The following is an 18,063-nucleotide window of genomic DNA, read 5'->3' as shown; positions in this document are numbered from 1 at the left end:
TCAAGATATTTAATTGCCAATAAGAAATCTGAGACAAATAATTTTTTTACTTCTTTCAGGCACTCCAGTGAGAAAAATGTCTATATTTTACTTATTAGTGTATGAATTTCAATAATTTTTTTAGTAAATAATTGTAAAACCCTTGGAGTATCCTAAAAATTAATATTTACAATATTTTAGCTATTATAAATCAAGATATTCAGTAGCCAATACGAGACAAATTATTTTACTTATTCCAGGCACTCCGGTGAAAAAAATATCAATATTTTGACATTTTGTGTATGCATTTCAATGATTTTTTCAATATTTGAAAAGTCCTTGGAGCATCTTAGAAATCAATAGTTACAACAGTATAGCTACTAGAAATCAAGATATTTAGTTGCCGATAAGAGTCAAATTATTTTATGTCTTCCAGGCACTCCAGTGAGAAAATTGTCAATATCTTGAATTTTAGTATACGGATTTCAACAATTTTTTCAGCAGTTGCTTAAAGAGCCCTTGGTAGGTATTCTAAAAATCAATAATTACAACATTTTAGTTACTAGAAATCAAGATATTCAATTGCCAATAAGAGACAAATTACTTTATTTCTTTGAGGCAGTAATATATGGTGAACTGTGATTAAAAATAATATTGTACCAATATTAAATTATTATTTATTAATTGAAAAAATACCAGTGAACGTATTTTATGTCTAGTCTGCATTGCCAACCACTTGACATCTTCTAGCTTATGTAACACAAGATCAAATTTTATTATGCCGCAAATAAATCGCAAATAACTTTTTCGTACTTTTTACCTTTGATAGACATGGTACATATAAAATGTCGCAATAATTAAACTGACTTAACACTAAAGAATCCGCTAATTTTATTTTTTGGTTGACCGTTAATAATCATGTATGATGTCTTTCGCCAGCAAAAACATTACATTAAAATACATAACATATTCATCTAAGTCTTTTTGGACAAATATTATAGTTCAACCTCCAGTACATTTTTTCTTTGCAGAAAATAAGAGAGTTTTAACGCTCTGTATGTGTAGTGATCACATTTAAGCTTCTGACATCCAATGCTCTGTTACAAAAATTACATCTAAGCCTTCAGCTGTGGGATGCTGTTTTCTTAGATCACACGGATATAGGCTTTAGTTAATAAACTGTTTGTTACTATTAAAATATTTACTTTGATGTTATATTGTAATTTATTAGATTAGTAAGTCTGGTAGTATTACTATGTGGGAGTGTGTGCTGCTATGTGATTCTATTAAAGCTCAAAAAAAAATTTAATACTTTATATAACGGAAGTAAAAGATAACTTTGGTTAAGTTGGAAAAATTTGGCGGTGAACATTGCGCTACGTCTTTAAGCGCGGCATATCGTGGGTCGTTGGCGGCACGCTTAGACCATATTTCGGCACAGTGCCTGACTAGAACTCACTCGCGAACGACGAACTCTCTCTCTCTATCCGAAGCTCCCTCTGCGGACTTCGTAATTCAGCACGCAACTTCTTTGCGAAAGTTTTGGTTTCCGGAAGCTTCTTGTGGTAGAGTTCGCGGTTATTTGCCACAACTTACATCGGCCGAAATTTGGGTACGCCTTTTGGTAGATCTCCTTTGCTTTTGTGTCTTTACCAGTGGTTTATGTGATTTACGTAAAAAACTTTATAACGAGTTTAGCAAAGTTTTTCAGTAAAGTTTTCAAATACACAAAAGCACGAATGCATGAGTCGTTTTAAATTAAATATTGAATTTATTGAAAAATTATAACAAAAGTTTATTGAAACTTCTGCCTACTAATGACCGGTTATTTATTTAACCATGTGGCGCGCTTTTTGTTTTGCGTGCGCTCTTTAAATATGCACAATAATGTTAAAATGATGATGGCTCTAGTTGGTTAGTTTTTTTCCATAGCTTTAATGTGCGCGCCAAAATTAATGTAAATTTGACTTGACAGTGATTTTATTATTTTTTTTTTTTTCTGCATAAATTGAAATGTTTTACATTCATTTTATGCAGCTTTTTGTAGAATGTAGGTCAGATTTTAGTTAGGAATTAACAATCTTTTTTTTCGCTAGGATATCGTGCGCGTTGAAGATAGTTTTTAAATCTCTGGTAAGTTTGTTTTTGCATTTCTAACTAAATATTTAAATTATTTGTTTGTTTTTCAAAACTAACTTTTTCTCAATTTTATTGTAAATTTTTTTTTATTCGATTTGAAAAAGTAATTTTTTAATATTAATATTTTCAGCGAAAAAATTCGTGAAAGGTTTTTAGTGGACACCAATTACTTAATAATTTACATTAAGTTAAATAGAAAACATTTCCCTTATTCACCAATTCTTTAATGCATAACTTAAATGTACATGATACTTCGTTCTTTACACCGCTCTTTTTGTTATTTTATAAAAATAATGGGAATTACAGCACTTTAAAAATATGCAGTTTTTAACGATTTTTTTTTGCATTTTTGATGTTCCTTAAGCATGATTTAAATATACACGACATACATGGACTTAGCATTTTTTTATTGTGTAAATCTCTTACCCTTAAAAATTTTTCTGTCTGGACCCTAACACTTTGGCTATTATAATAATTATAAAAAATATTACTATTTTTTGCGCATTTAGAGCATCTTTTTTTCCCGATAAATAAAATTATTAAAAATTATTATTTATTTATTCGATTCAGAAAAATTATTTTTCAATATTAAGATTTTCAGCTTCCTCAATGAAAATCGCTTAAATTAATTTTTTTTTATTTATTTTCATTTAAAATTAGTGAAACTTTTTCATTACACTAATCATGGTATTTTAAATAAATACGTTATAATTTTCATTTAATTAAATTGAAACCATTTTAGTTTTTTTTTTTTTTAATTATTTTCTTTAGGATACAAACAGGTAAACCCATTACAGTATCCACTCATAAATATAGAAGCAAATATAAACTTGCAAACACTAAAGTTAAATACACTTAACAATTGCTAAACCAGAAAAAGACTATTAAATTTTAAATACTAATCTTTAAATACTAATTCCTACACAAAAAACAAAGTCTGGGACACGAATTATAGTAGCTCTCTCTTCAATACACCTCTCAGGTTTTTCTGGGTTTCAAAAAAGAGATCTATGTTATTTTAAAAATTTGATAATCTCATCATTCTACACAGTGGAGATGACTGACAACTGTTAGTATTTCTGAAAGGTAAATTAAAAAGATCACTAAGTCTTAACTGCCGTGATGGAACATTAAACCTCAACCCCTGCATCAAACATGGACAATCCACTTTATTATTCAACAGTTTATGCAAAAATAAAAGGTCTGAAATTTTTCTTCTGTTGTCAAGAGTAAGTATACCAAAATGTTTTCTTATATCACCTAAGTCATTAGTAACAATATTTAAATTATCCCTATAATGAAGACACTTTAAAAATTTGTTCTGCACAGATTCCAATCTATCTTTATAAATTGAGTAAATCGGATTCCAAACAACACACCCAAAATTAAGCTTGCTATAAACAAATGCATAATACAAAAAAATATAGGATCTAGAGGATTTCAAAATTTTAGCCTGCCTTTTAATAAACCCTAACATTTTATACGCACTTAACACTAAGGTATTAATATGTTTATCAAAAAGTAACTTCTCGTCAAAAATGATTAATATAATTAAATTTATTAATTAATTTAATTTATTATTAATTTATTATTAATTAATATTAAAATGATATTATAATTAAATTGGATTTTTAATTTATTTTTAGTAAATGCAATAAACTGACATTTTTCAATATTTAAAAAAAAGCAATTGATCGGACAGTATTCAACAAGGCTTTCTATATCCTCTTGCAGGAGCTGGCAGTCTTCGTGTGATTTTATAGGTCTAAAGAATTTAAGATCATCTGCATAAAGCAAAAACTCCGAGTGTTTAAAACATTTAAATATATCATTTATAAATATTATGAAAAAAAGGGGGCCCAAATGAGATCCTTGGGCACCCCCGACGTTACATTAACTATTTCGGAGTTTATGCAGACTGTGAACCTTCGATTTGAGAGGTAAGATTCAACCCATTTTAAAAGAAAACTACCCACCCCTACCAAAGCTAGTTTTTTTAGCAAAATTGAAATGTTAATTTTATCGAAGGCCTTGCTGAAGTCCGTGTAGACGCTATCAACCTGAATACGTTTGTCCATATTTTTCTTTAAAAATTCAAGATAGGTGAGAAGATTGCTGTCTACAGAACGGTTTACAAAAAACCCATGTTGTTCAAAAATCAATTGTCCTTTCACCAACTTAAAAAAATACGTATATAAAAGTTTTTCAAATAATTTTGCAAATATACTGAGCTTACTTATTGGACGGTAGTTGGAGATAATATTTTTTTGTCCGTTCTTATATATAGGAATTACATTGGAAACCTTTCACGCATCCGGAAATTGACCTTGTAAAAGCGATTGATTATATAATTTATATAAAGGATATGAGAGCCCTCTAGAACAATTTTTGACAAATAATGAAGGTATGCCATCAGGGCCTGCACCCTTTTTAGGATGCAGATCATTAATTCCTGCTACAACCTCATCCAGTTGAAATTGAATTAAACCTAGATTATCATGTGCCATGTTACTGTTATGGTGATTATTTGATACACTTGGCGCTACAAAAACTGATTTAAAATACTCTGAGAATAAATCGCTAATTTCTTTTGAGGTGGAGGCTTCAATATTATTATATTTCATAACTGAAGGTAAGCCAGAATTTCCCCTCTTAACAGATACAAGTTTCCAGAAAATTTTATTATTCGTTGATATTTCGTCCTCTAAAAAGGATATATAATTATTAAAATCACGTTTTATTAGCCCCTTAGATCGACTTCTTAAGAGTTTGAATATGTTTAGATCAGATGGGTTTTTATATATTTTCCATTTTTTGTGGAATTTATTTTTTCCTTAATTACTTTAATAGTAGCTTTTGAAAAATAATGAGGGTAACCACTACTCTGATGGATAAGTGGGACCTTCTCTTTGATTATATCCATTAAAATATTATAAAATTTACTTAGATTTATATCAATATTAACACTAGTAAGAATAGTATCCCAATAAATTTTAGATATTTCATTATTGATTTCCTCAAAGTTTGCCTTTTTATAATTAAAAAAACTATGTTTTGGGTTTCTTAAGGATTTAGGAATATCTAGGCAAAACAAAAATTCAAGAGCAGGATGCTCTTTAACTGCTGGGGCTGAACATTTTATAATATGACTAATATAGTTTTTATTACAAAGAATTAAATCCAAAATTCTGTTATTATTATTTTTAATAGGATTATATTGCATTAGTCCACTAAATGATAATATATCTATAAGTTCTGCATGCTCAGCACTTACGGTAATAGGTATCAAAAAATCCTTAGTTTTATTTTTCTTTTCCCATGTAACCGAAGAACAGTTCATATCACCACACACCAGAATAGAACTATCACCCTTAATATCAGTTTTAATATAATTTAAATGTACATGATGACATTTCTAACTAAAACATTTGGTTTTATTTTATTTTTCCTTTCTTTTTTAAATTTTTTTCTTTTCTGAAATTTTTTAAAATAGCATTTGTCGCAATTTTATTTAAAAAATTATTTTTGTTATACGATTTTGAAACATAATTTTTCAATAGTAATATTTCCAGTTTCTTCACTGAAACTCACTGGATATTGCTTTATCAATCGCTTTAAAAACAGTTATAGACACGTTTTATGTAAAATTAGGGAAACGTTTTTATTAAACACTAATTACTAATTAATTTACTTAATTTACATATTTAATTGAATAAAAAACGGTTCTCGTATTCTTCAGTTATTTAATGTATTTTCAGCATAACTTAAATGTACATGATGCCCCGTTTTTTATATCGTTCTTCTTGATAATTTTATATTAGTACGGGAATAAAAGCACTCAAAAAATAGGATATTTTCAGCGATTAAAAAAAAATTCTTAAGCATAATTTAAATATATATGACATATATATATAGCCGTTTTTCTTGATTTTAAGAGGGCTTTTGAAACAGTAGATAGGAGTATTTTAATAAACAAATTAGAGCATATAGGAATCAAGAATACTGTTTTAGAGTGGTTTAAGTCATACTTGGATAAAAGATCTCAACGTGTGTCTTATAAATATTGTTTGTCGGAGTCTGTAAATGTTAAATATGGTGTACCACAAGGAACGGTTCTGGGTCCGCTGTTATTTTTAATCTATATTAATGATATGGTTAGAGTAACACTTAAGTGTAAAATTATTCTTTTTGCTGACGACACAATGCTTTATATTATAGGTAAAAACTTACAACAAATGCAGAAAGATTTGAATGATGATTTGGAGCGTATTTTTGATTGGCTGTGTCTTAATAAGCTATTTTTAAATACTGATAAATCCAAATTTTGCATATTTAGAAAGAAATCAAAGCTTAGTGAAGCGGAAATCCAAAATATGCACATAGCTGTAAATGGGGAAAATATTACTTATAATGGGGAAATTAAATATTTAGGCATAATGTTGGATTGCAATCTAAACTTTCAAGCTCATGCTGATTATGTAATGCGAAAATTTTTAAAAAAAGTCGGTTTTAGAACTCGAATAGGTAAAAACTTAAGCATGCATACAAAACTACAACTCTATAATATTATTGCTCTCCCACACTTACAATTCTGTTCGACTTTGTTCTTTAATCTACCTCAGTATAAAATAAACCAAATGGAGAAAATACAAAATAGAGCTATGAGACAAATTTTAAAACGTAGTTGGTATACGCCAATTAAATGTATGTTGAATGTTCTGAAGATGTTGTCTGTGAAGCAAAGGGTTTTATTTAATGTGTATCTGTTTGTTTTTAAACTTAAACATAATTTGTTACCTAACTATTTGTGTGATGGATTGAAGGTATTTAGTGATATTCATAGTTATCATACGAGATATCGTACAGATTTTATTTTATTGGAACGGTGCAATTCGACCCAAATGCAAAACTCGGTTTTATATAAGGTATTATCTGAATTTAACAAATTACCTGTGATAATCTAAACCGGTTCAAAAGGCTCCTAAGAAAATTTCTTTTAGATAACTGTTAGTACAGATAGTTATATTTATTTATTTTAATTTTACAGATTTTAGCCCGTTTTTATTTATTTTATTTATACATCTTAGCACTGTAGGTTTATTTTCGTTTCTTTTGTTTCTCGTCCTGTATATAAATATTTTACATGTTTATTTTTAATTTTACACATTTTAGCCCGTTTTTAATTATTTTATTTATTATTTGATAATAAGTTAAGTTTTATCTTCGTTTAATTTTATTGTTGCCCCCCTGGTATTTGTATTAATAATGTTTTTGTTAAATTAGGTACTGTAGGTTTATTCTTGTTTCTTTTTGTTTGTGTCGTGTACATACATTACACTTTTTATTTTTATTTAATTTTCACATATTTACAAATGTTGTTTTTTTTCTATTTCTGCTATTGTAATAAGACTAATAAGGCAAACTTGTACTTATATGTAGCTTTTTTATGCTAAATAAATGCTTTATTATTATTATTATATCCTTAGCATTTTTAATTGGGTGAGTCCGTAATCCTAACAATTTTTTATGTGCAATAAACAATATTTTTTTAAGTGTAGCCCCTAAAACTTTATAAAATAATTATATAAAATATTACTATTTTTTAGGCATTTTAAGCATAACTTAAATGCATTTGATGCCTGTTTCTTGAGCGTTTTCTTGTTTATGCGAAAAGTCTTATTTTCCCGACAAATAAAATTATTTAAATTTTTTTTAATTCGATTTGGAAAATTTATTTTTCAATATTAATAAATAATACAATGAATAATATTTACATTTAAAGTTTTCAATGCACTCAAAAAAATGACCTTCAATAAATATTTAACTTTATTACACTTCAAATGAATAATAAAATCCAAAAATTAAATTTTAAATAAAAATTATGAGTATTTGCCAGAAATGATCGGCATGACCTCAATTTGTCTCAATACATTTTAAAATTCTTTTACTGAAAAATCGCCAAATCTTAAAAAATAATTTCGAAATTACTCAGCAGAAGTTATTATTTTTACCATTCTTTTTATATTTGCAAAAATCTAATGGAATAAAGTCTGGTTTTTGTGTGGGCTAAGTAAATAATAAGAACACAATAAAAGGTTATTAAATGCGTTAGTTAACATTTTTTTAACCACTCATCAAAGTAACTGACAAATACATAAATCACAACATTGACAATGTCGTTTATAATAATTCATCTTCTCAGGCACAGTCTACTTAACAACCTGATTTTAACCTGAAGTAGGAACATAAAACTTTGTCTTGCGTGTATTGAAAATTTTAAATCATCCTCACTGAAAATTACAGAATTTTTCTTCTCAATTGCTTTAAAAATAATTTCTTTTAAATGTTTTATTAAAAAATTATTGAAACGTATTTATTACGCTAATCGTTGCATTTTCACTAAATATATTATAAACTTACATGTAATTAAATTACTTTTATTGTTTAATTTTTTTAATGCACTTTTAGCATAACTTAAATGTACCTGCTGACATTTCCAACTAAAACATATTTTTATTTATCTCCATTTTAAACGTAATTTTTTTTCAATTTTGTTATAGTAATTTTTCAATAATAATATTTCCATTTGCCTTAAAAACAATTTTTAAAAAATATTTTATTTAAAATTGGTGAAAGACAAATTATTTAGATTAGACACTAATTACTAAATAATTTACATTTAATTAGATCAAATGCTTAAATGCTTATAATGCTCCTTTTACCGCCTTTTTTGTTTTTTTTTTACAAAAAGTATGAGAATCTTTAAAAAAATTTTAATTTACCTTAAGCCTAATTTAAACATACATAAAATTCACGTCCTTAGCATTTTTTTGTTAGGTTAATCTCTAAGTTTAACAATTTTTTTAGTGCAATATTTTTTTAGATGTAGCCACTAAAACGTTGTCTATTATAATAATTCTAGAACATATTGTACTATTTTTTTATGTATTTTGAGCATAATTAAAATGGACATGAAGTCCATTTCTTAAGCATTAAAAATCGTTGTTTACGCACACATTATTTTAATAATTACAGAGGTTCAAAACAAGTATTTTTTTAAGTTAATCCCATAAATCCGATATACAATTTTTTTTCTCAAGTTTCCGAAACTATGGTCCAAATTTTCAGTCCAGAAAATATTATTATTATCAGAACTATTACCTCTTACATTTTTAGTGTGTTTTAAGCATAATTTAAGTGCATTTGACTCCTGTTTCTTCAGCATTTTTTTGTTTATGCAAGAAGTCTTCCCGATGGATAAGGGCTAAAAAAAGACCCCTCTTTTGAGGGCTAAAAATAAATATTTGTTCTTTCAGGTGGAGGTCCTAAAAGGCCTTCTATTTTAGAGATAATATAAAATAATACATTTTTTTTGTCTGAATTTTTCGTAACTATGGCGGAAGAATGCTTATGCGTCCATATAAGGAAAATATTGAAATTTATGGAATTTGTTTCAATGTGTATCTTAAGCATAACGGAAATGCATACGTTTTTTTGGCTTTTATGTTTTTTGTCTCTATAATAATGATTCATGATGCATTTTTCAAAACACTGAGTGGTGTATTAAATACAATTTGTTGCCTCTAAAGTTATTATTTAAATAAAGTCTGCTCTTGCAAAAACATTATTAGTCCATTAAGCCTTGGGATTTTATAAAGCTCATCAAAAAGCCAAAGTATAAACTGGCGTAATTGAATTTAACATAGGAATCTTAAAACTATTTGGGCATATTGCAGAAAATTAACTTTTAATGTCTATTCTTTCAAAGGGCGCTGAGTGGAGAAAATAGGCTATGCATCAAGTGAACGCTCAATGACCAAATTCCTTCTCGCTCGCAGAAGACATGCTATTAAAGAACTCTCGCGGATTTTCGCACACATTTTATTTTAAAAGGAAAATTTAACTTATTTTATTATTGACTTTTTCATTTAATTTACCTTTTACTACTTTAGGATTAAGGTGCATTAAAAAAAAAAATCATATTTTATAAGAAACCCTTGCGAAACTACCCCCAAACGTTTTCTCGAAATACAGCGGCTTTCTTGCCAGTCAGCCATCTGGATTTATGAAAGGCGTTTATCTTGGCATTTATAAATTGTTTACTCGGTACTTGGCGGCGAGAACAAAGCTCTCCACGTTTTCGCGATAATTTTTTAAAGGAGATCAATCGCCGAACTTGTCATCCTTATCGTGTAAACCCTTTTCGTTACACTTTTATGTGTCTTGACTTACCATGCGTAGGCAATCGTATTCGATTTTATTCTATCGTAAACATATTTTACGTTTTCTAGTTTACAGTTTTCTTTAATATTGAACTGCTACTCTTTAAAAGAGGCCTCTCTTTTTAATTTAGATCATCCTTCCCTTCCATCCGCTTTTCAAATACAACAACTTTACGTTCAAATGATACTTTTGTTGTTGGTGACTCTGTCAAGGACAAATGCTTAAAACGTTGCAACATATTAATTTTTTTTTGGATGCATTAAACCTTGAGTGAGTATAATTTTCGACGTTGATGCGTTGACCTTGAGTTAAATTTCAAGATCGTCTTAAGCAATTTACCAAAAAATAACCTCAAAACAAACGACGGGGGAAAAAATTTCGGTGACCTTGAGGTTCTTGTTCAAGGCCATTTATTTTAAAAATAAACACCCACATCTTATCCAGGACATGCTATATAAAACCGCGACAAAATTGACGGACTTTACTATATAAATAAGTTTCTGATTCAATAAATTATGATAATACAAAATTCATCCTCAGGAAACCCACTATAGTAATATAAAAAATCATGAAAATACCAAAAACATAACTAATGAATAAAAATATAGTAATTGCAATATGATTCTAAAAACTTGAAAATAGGTGGCTCTGGGACCTTGGTGGAGAAAATTCCCTCTAACTCAAAAAGTTTTTGAGGTACACGAATCGTTTTCACACGAAATTATTTGGTAAGAAAAACGCTTTTTGAAACTAAGACTTTTTTAAAAATACTCCTAATATTTCTTAAAATAATTTCAATGAAAGCGAGAATTTGTTTAAGAATGTAGCAAAAGACCATCCCAACCAAAACACCTCCAGCTACTTCAGGTTTGAAGTCAGAATGACGTATTTTAGATACTTTGATTAACACTAGGCCTTAAATGCTTACATTAATTAATTAATTAATTTCTATATAGTCAACGTTTAATTTAAAATTAATTTGCAATTTCAGGCAGTCGAACAGTATTTTTCTTTAATTCCAGGCACTTTAATTAGCATTATACCTCAAATGCCTGAACTAATTTATTTAATTACTTTACAGTCAACGTTTAGGTTAAAATTAATTTGAAATTCCAGGCAGTCTAACTTTTTTTTTTAATTTCAGGCACTTTAATTAACATTATGTCTCAAATGCCTACACTAATTAATTATTTTATAGTCACCGTTTAAGTAAAAATTATTTTACAATTCCAGGTTGTCTAACTATAAATTTCTCACCTTTTTAATTAATCAAACTTTTTAACTAATATTATGTCTTAAATTTCTGGACTAATTAATTTATTACTTTATAGTCAACATTTAAGTTAAAACTATTTTACAATTTCAGGCACTTTAATTAAAATTAAGCCTCAATTGCCTGGAATAATTAATTGCTTTATTAATTAATAAGTAAATAAATTAATATTTGGATTGCTAATTAATTGCTCCTGATTAAAGTCGCTTATCTTTTCAATCCCTAAAGATGGTCAAATAAGAATACGAAACGAGGGCAAAATTCCAGGCAGTCGAACTATAGATTTCTCACCATTTCAGACACTTTAATTAAAATTAAACCTCAACTGCCTGAAATAATTGATTGCTTTATTAATTAATCAATTAATACTTGGATTGCTAATTAATTGCTCCTAATTAGAGCCGCTTATCTTTTCAATCTCTGAAGATGGTCAAATAAGAATACGAAACGAGGGCAAAATTCCAGACAGTCGAACTATAGATTTCTCACCATTTCAGACACTTTAATTAAAATTAAACCTCAACTGCCTGAAATATTTGATTGCTTTATTAATTAATCACTTAATTAATTATTACTTGGATTGCTAATTAATTGCTCCTGATTGGAGCGGCTTATCTTTTCAATCTCTAAAGATGGTCAAATAAGAATACGAAACGAGGGCAAAATTTCAGGCAGTCGAACTATAGATTTCTCACCATTTCAGATACTTTAATTAACATTATGCCTCTAATGCATGAACTAATTTATTTAATTAATTTATAGTCAAGTTTTGGGTTAAAACTATTTTGCAATTTCAGGAACTCGAATTGTATTTTCTTTTTATTTCAGGCGCTTTAATCAAAATTAAACCTCAACTGCCTGGAATAATTAATTGCTTTATTAACTAATCAGTTAATTAATTAATACTTGGATCGCTAATTAATTGCTCCTGATTAGTTTGAGTTAGTTAAAATTCCAGGCAGTCGAACTATAGATTGCTCACCATTTCAGGCACTTTAATTAATAAAATGACTCAAATGCCTGGACTGTTAATTAATTACTGTATAGTTAACGTTTAAGTTAAAATTATTTTACAATTCCAGGCAGTCGAACTGTATTTTTTCCAGTTTTAGGCACTTTCATCAAAATTAACCGCGAACTGCCTAGAATAATTGTATGCTTTATTAATTAATCAATTAATTAATTAATTAATACTTGAATTGCTAATTAATTGCTCCTGATTAGAACCGTACTTGCTTTTTCAATCCCTGAAGACGGTGAAATATTAATACGAAACTATGACAAAAAATAAATTATACTGCCTTCAATAATTTTATTTATTTATGAAAATATATTTTTTCAATATTCCAGGTAGTTCAACTGGTTGATAGATCAATTTACTTGAAAATTCAGGCACTTTTAAATGTTTCGAAAAATTACTGAATTTATTAATGACGTCAAACTATAGATTTCTTACAATTTCAGGCCCTATAATGAACACTATGCCTCAAATGCCTGGACTCATTAATTAATTAATTTATAGTCAACATTTAAATTTTTTCGATTTCAGGCATTAGAATTGTAATTTTTTTTAGGCACTTTAATTAAGATTAACCCTCAACTGCCTGAAATATTTGATTGCTTAATGAACTAATTATATAATTAACTTGGATTGTTAATTAATTGCTTTTGATTAGAACCGCCTTTTTCAGTCTCTGAAACGATGGCAAAAAATAAATCATACTGCTTTGAACGATTTAATTTATTTATAAAAATATTTTTTCGATTTTCCAGGCAGAAATTTTAGGCACTTTCAAATGCTTGGAATAATTACCCTCTCATAAATGTCCCTCTGGATCCGCCCCTGGAATAGTGAAACATTAAAAAGAAAGTGTAAGTAATCCAGAAAAGTATGATTTAAAAGAGGATATAAATAATTTAAATCAGGTCCGTATAAAATATATGATGATTACCTAATACCAAAAAAGGATATTCAGGTTGAGAACAATTTGTTACCACTTACCAGGCGATATAATATTAGGATGGCATTTTACTTATCTTCACCGTAACCGTGGCGGAGCGTTAAATAATGATGAAAAATGTTTTAATTATGCATTCCCATAATATTAGAAATTTAAGGCAAAAATTTGTGAACAGTTATCACCCAAACTAATAATAAATCAACATTTTTATAGTCCGCAGCTTTTATTAAAAGCCATTAGTTTGGTGGCCTGTATTTCTGCTCCCGGATACTCGGATATCAGAATGAAAGTGTGGATTTACGGGGGGGCAAATGAGTAAATATCTCTGCGAGATGGATGTTAAACCCCACATTTTACCCTAGTTTTTATTATACGTGCCACTTTCCAAAGGGCATTCTTGACATACCTTTCTAAGACTTTAAGTACTTATTTAACATCTTGAATAATTATTCGCCCTAGATATTTGAATGCATTTATAACGGTCAGCTGGGATAGCGATTTACAAAGAATCAATTTGGCTGCTCTAAGCAATCTTGGAATTAAGATGGACTGCTTTAATGACGGAGATAAAACGAGGGGCTATATTTCCTTTCCCAGTGTGGCTACATCCCATGTATTGATATACGAAGAGGCTTTATTTCAATATTATATTGAGAGAGATACAACTGAGCAATACTGCAGTTTGGTTTAGTTTCTAAATAAAAGAGGAGTGAAAATTGCTAACATAGGGCATTCCACAAAAAATACCAATATGTATCCACTCCCTTTATTTCTATATGAACATTGGCAAATCGAAATTCCCTAAAACATACAACTGCTCCAAATACATGAATATTACACGGTACAATATCGTATATTATAGTAGATTTTACATTAACAATAAAATGATCGGATAATTATGTGTACTTCTCAACCTCAAAACTCGTAGTTGATCCGGTGAATGCAGAAATATCATTAAATTCGATGGTAATTTATTTACGAAATGGAATTCTAGCATTAATTAGGACGACACGAAAGCGTTAAAGGCCCTCAATAATGTTAAAGTTTCATTCGGGTTCTATTGCAAAATGTCATACCTATAAATTCCTTAATAATGACTCGCTTATATAATAAGTTTACTTGCTGTGAATCAGAAAATCAAATTGGTTATTTCTCAGGAATTAGTGTTTATTTATTTTTGACTGAGTTCATTCATTCATAATTTAATTTATTTGTAATGAATGAGCAGAAGAAGTTCTTATAACGGGATTAGACTCACTAATTATGGGATAAGGATTATTTGATTAGGACCTTATAAAGAAGGTCTAGATATGTGAGAACAAAAAACTAAATAGGCACAATGCAGTTATGTAATTTTTGACCAAAATGCGTGAAAAAACTGTATGGAAACTAGGCTACTTTATAAAAATTGAGAAAGCAAATCTTATTCATTAAAGTTATGCAATGAAAATATCAAAGAATGGATGTCTTAAGTAGGGAGCGTTAGTATCACATTACTCCACTTATAAATATATTAACCAATTAATTTGAACATAAAGACGTGATTTAGCATAAAACTTAAAAGGCAGGCAGCAAATTTTATTCATAGAAAATTGCTGATACGTAGTGAGTGAGTTTAATATCTCCCCTTTTTCACTCATGAGTGTAATAATTTCATTTAACCTTATAAACTGCGAAAATGGCCTATTTAAAAAAAATATGTTTATGAGAACTGAATTACTTCTTAAAAAATAAAATGTAAATCGTGTCAATTAAAGTTATGCACCAAAAAAATAGAGGTGATATTAAAGTGGCGTTTGTCTAATCTTTGGAACATTTCTTATCGTAATTATGCAAGCCTAAATTTGAATAAGGACACTTGTACCTTCCCTGGACTCAATTCTAAACTATCTATTCATTTTCAGGGTCTAAATAGAAATTGTTGAAAAGTGACATGGTAATATTAATTATATTCTCGAAAAAAAAGACTTACAGAAGACAACTTTTTAAAGACAATTTTAGCAAATGCTTCTGAATTCTGAAACATTATTTATTACTGATTAATGTAGAACCTCTAATCTCTATTATAAGTCAAAATAGTCACATTTCTCGAATAGTTATCACTTTTGTTAAAATGTGTAAAAGAAAGTTATAGGGTCTCATTGTTTTATTTTTAAATGAACAGCTTTGGGATTTGTTAATTAATTGTAATTGTAATATGACGTAGAGAGCTAGAATACGTGGCAAAAAAGCAATTTTAAAATTATTCAGGCACTAATAAAGACTTAATAAGGAACAAGGGTTATAGTAAGTTTCAGTTGCCTGGAAAAATTATCTGTTCTAAAAAACTATACGAAGATTGGAATATTTTTCAAAAAACCAAATGGAAATCGTATCCATTTAAGTTATGCATTAAAAAAATCAAAATGTTAATAAAATTATGATTGTTTTATGTATGACGGCTCTTAAAATGTAATTGTTTTCAGGGTTTTTGGGATTTTTTACTTTTTATTATATGCCCGGTGCCTCTAATAATTTTTATATATATCCCAGGCAGTTGGAATTTTAAATATTTTTTTATTCCTTTTAGGCATAGAGTAATTTTTTATTTAACTTTTATTTATTAGGTTTTCAGTAATTTTTTCATTTTCCAGGCTTTGGGTATGAAATACATGAAATGTGGAGAATTTTTTCATTTTACTTAAACTTTTAAAAAATTCTTCATAATTTTCAGACTTTTGATGTAATTTTTTGCTCAATGTCACCTATTCCAAGGTTTTAGAGAATTTTTACTTTTTTTTTGTTTTCCAGGGATCTCTATTAAATGATAAATATTTTCTAGGCAAGTAAACTATTTCCTAAGGTTTCCAGGCTTTTGGAGTATTTTTCAAATAAACTCAATATTTGTTTTAAGATTTTAGGGAGTTAAGGAGTTTCTGTTTTGTCGTATCTCACAGATCTTTAGTGTTTTTTAGATATTTTCCAATTGGAATTTGGAAACATTTTGTATGGTTTCCAGACTTCCAGGGATTTTTTTAATTACTATTGTGTTCCAGGCATTTTTAATAATTTTTGGCTACTTTCTAGACAATCGGAGTAATAATTTTTCATGAGACATCTTTTTCTCTTAGGTGTTTGATTCGAAGTAATTTTTTTTTTGAATGTTGGTATACATTATTACTTTTCTTTAATGTACCCCTTCCCTCTTAATGTTTTTTGACAGATGAAAATTTCAAGATGGCTGCTGGGCGCCATCTTGGAAAAAAAAATTAAATGGAAAGGGTGGTTTTGTGGCACATCATTTTGAAGCTCCTGACGAGTACTTTATAACCCTAGAATATAAATTCAATATCTCTACCTACTACAAAATGGTGGTACATTTAATAATTATATGAATACATTAACATTTAACTTGATATATCGAATAAATACATTGAGCTCAATTGAGAAGATGTTGGAAATGGTTGCCTTGAACTTCACAATCGGTCTGAAATTTCACCCCGAATTTTGAAATACACCAACATCGATATTTCTATAGATATTCGTTATTGTCTGTCGTAAATCCAATACTGACGGTTCAGTTTCGTACACTTTTTGCTTCAAATAGCCCCATAAAAAAAAGTCTAGACGTTAAATCTGGCGAGCGAGCTGGCCATTCTTTAGGTCCTCGACGTTCAAAAGATAAAGAATGGGGGGGACATTAAAGAAAAGCACTGTATATTGGAAGATACATAGTTCGAAGCAAGCATGAAAATTCAATATATTTAGTGGTATCTCATTTTTTTTAAATATAATTTTTGTTCCAGAATTTTACGAACTTTTTACTTTTTATTGCATTCCAGGTTTGTCTAATAATTTTTCGATATTTTCCAGACAATTAGAAATTTGAACCACCAATAGTTAATAGTAAAATATAAGGACAGCATTATATGCTTACTTTATATAAATATATATATATTATTTTTGTGCTAGGAATTTATATATACATTAATTGAATGCACAGGCAGGTATGAAATTTTTTATTTAAATTGTTAAAAACTTACCCAGATCAAAACTTATAAAGATTTAATCTCGCTGCAATTATCGGAACACACTAAAATAATATGTCATGCAAAAACTCGCTGACATGAAAATATGCAGTACTATAATTTTGAAATACTTGGAGTTATACTAAACAAAAACCAAACCATAGCGCTAACATGCTATAGACCCTCAGGTAGCAAATTTGAGGAAGGTAGCAGGTTTTAGACAGGTGAAGATTATTTAAAATTAAAAAAAAATATGGATAATCAAAATGCTTCCAATTTATATTTTTAAGTCACTGTCTATTTTTAAATTAAATGAAATGAATGTATACGTGACCTTAAATACCACAAAAGCTTCCATAATAATGAAAAAGTCCTAATGTAACTTTTTTACTTTATTATATTTTGCCTACAGGTGAGTATAAGCAAATATTTAAAAAAAAATCTATTATAGCAGAAAAAAAACTTTCCAGTAAGTATACTT

The 18,063-nt window shown here is 28.4% G+C and overlaps 1 protein-coding gene across 4 annotated transcripts in view; it reads left to right on the top strand.

Annotated features, from left to right (window-relative positions):
• The first annotated feature begins 1,433 nt into the window (after positions 1-1,433).
• Positions 1,434-18,063, top strand: part of LOC126748603 (lachesin-like) — a 184,703-nt gene continuing 168,073 nt past the window's right edge. For 3 of the 4 annotated variants that reach the window (XM_050457951.1, XM_050457949.1, XM_050457947.1), the window contains exons 1-2: positions 1,434-1,591; positions 2,076-2,112. The gene's annotated coding sequence lies outside the window, so the exon portion shown is untranslated. The remainder of the gene's footprint in view (positions 1,592-2,075; positions 2,113-18,063) is intronic. The other variant, XM_050457948.1, reaches the window with a different exon arrangement.

Source organism: Anthonomus grandis, chromosome 22 (assembly GCF_022605725.1).
Source record: "Anthonomus grandis grandis chromosome 22, icAntGran1.3, whole genome shotgun sequence".
Classification (NCBI taxonomy): Eukaryota; Metazoa; Arthropoda; class Insecta; order Coleoptera; family Curculionidae; genus Anthonomus; species Anthonomus grandis.
Note: the sequence above shows the minus strand (reverse complement) of the source record. Positions and strands in the feature narration are given on the sequence as shown.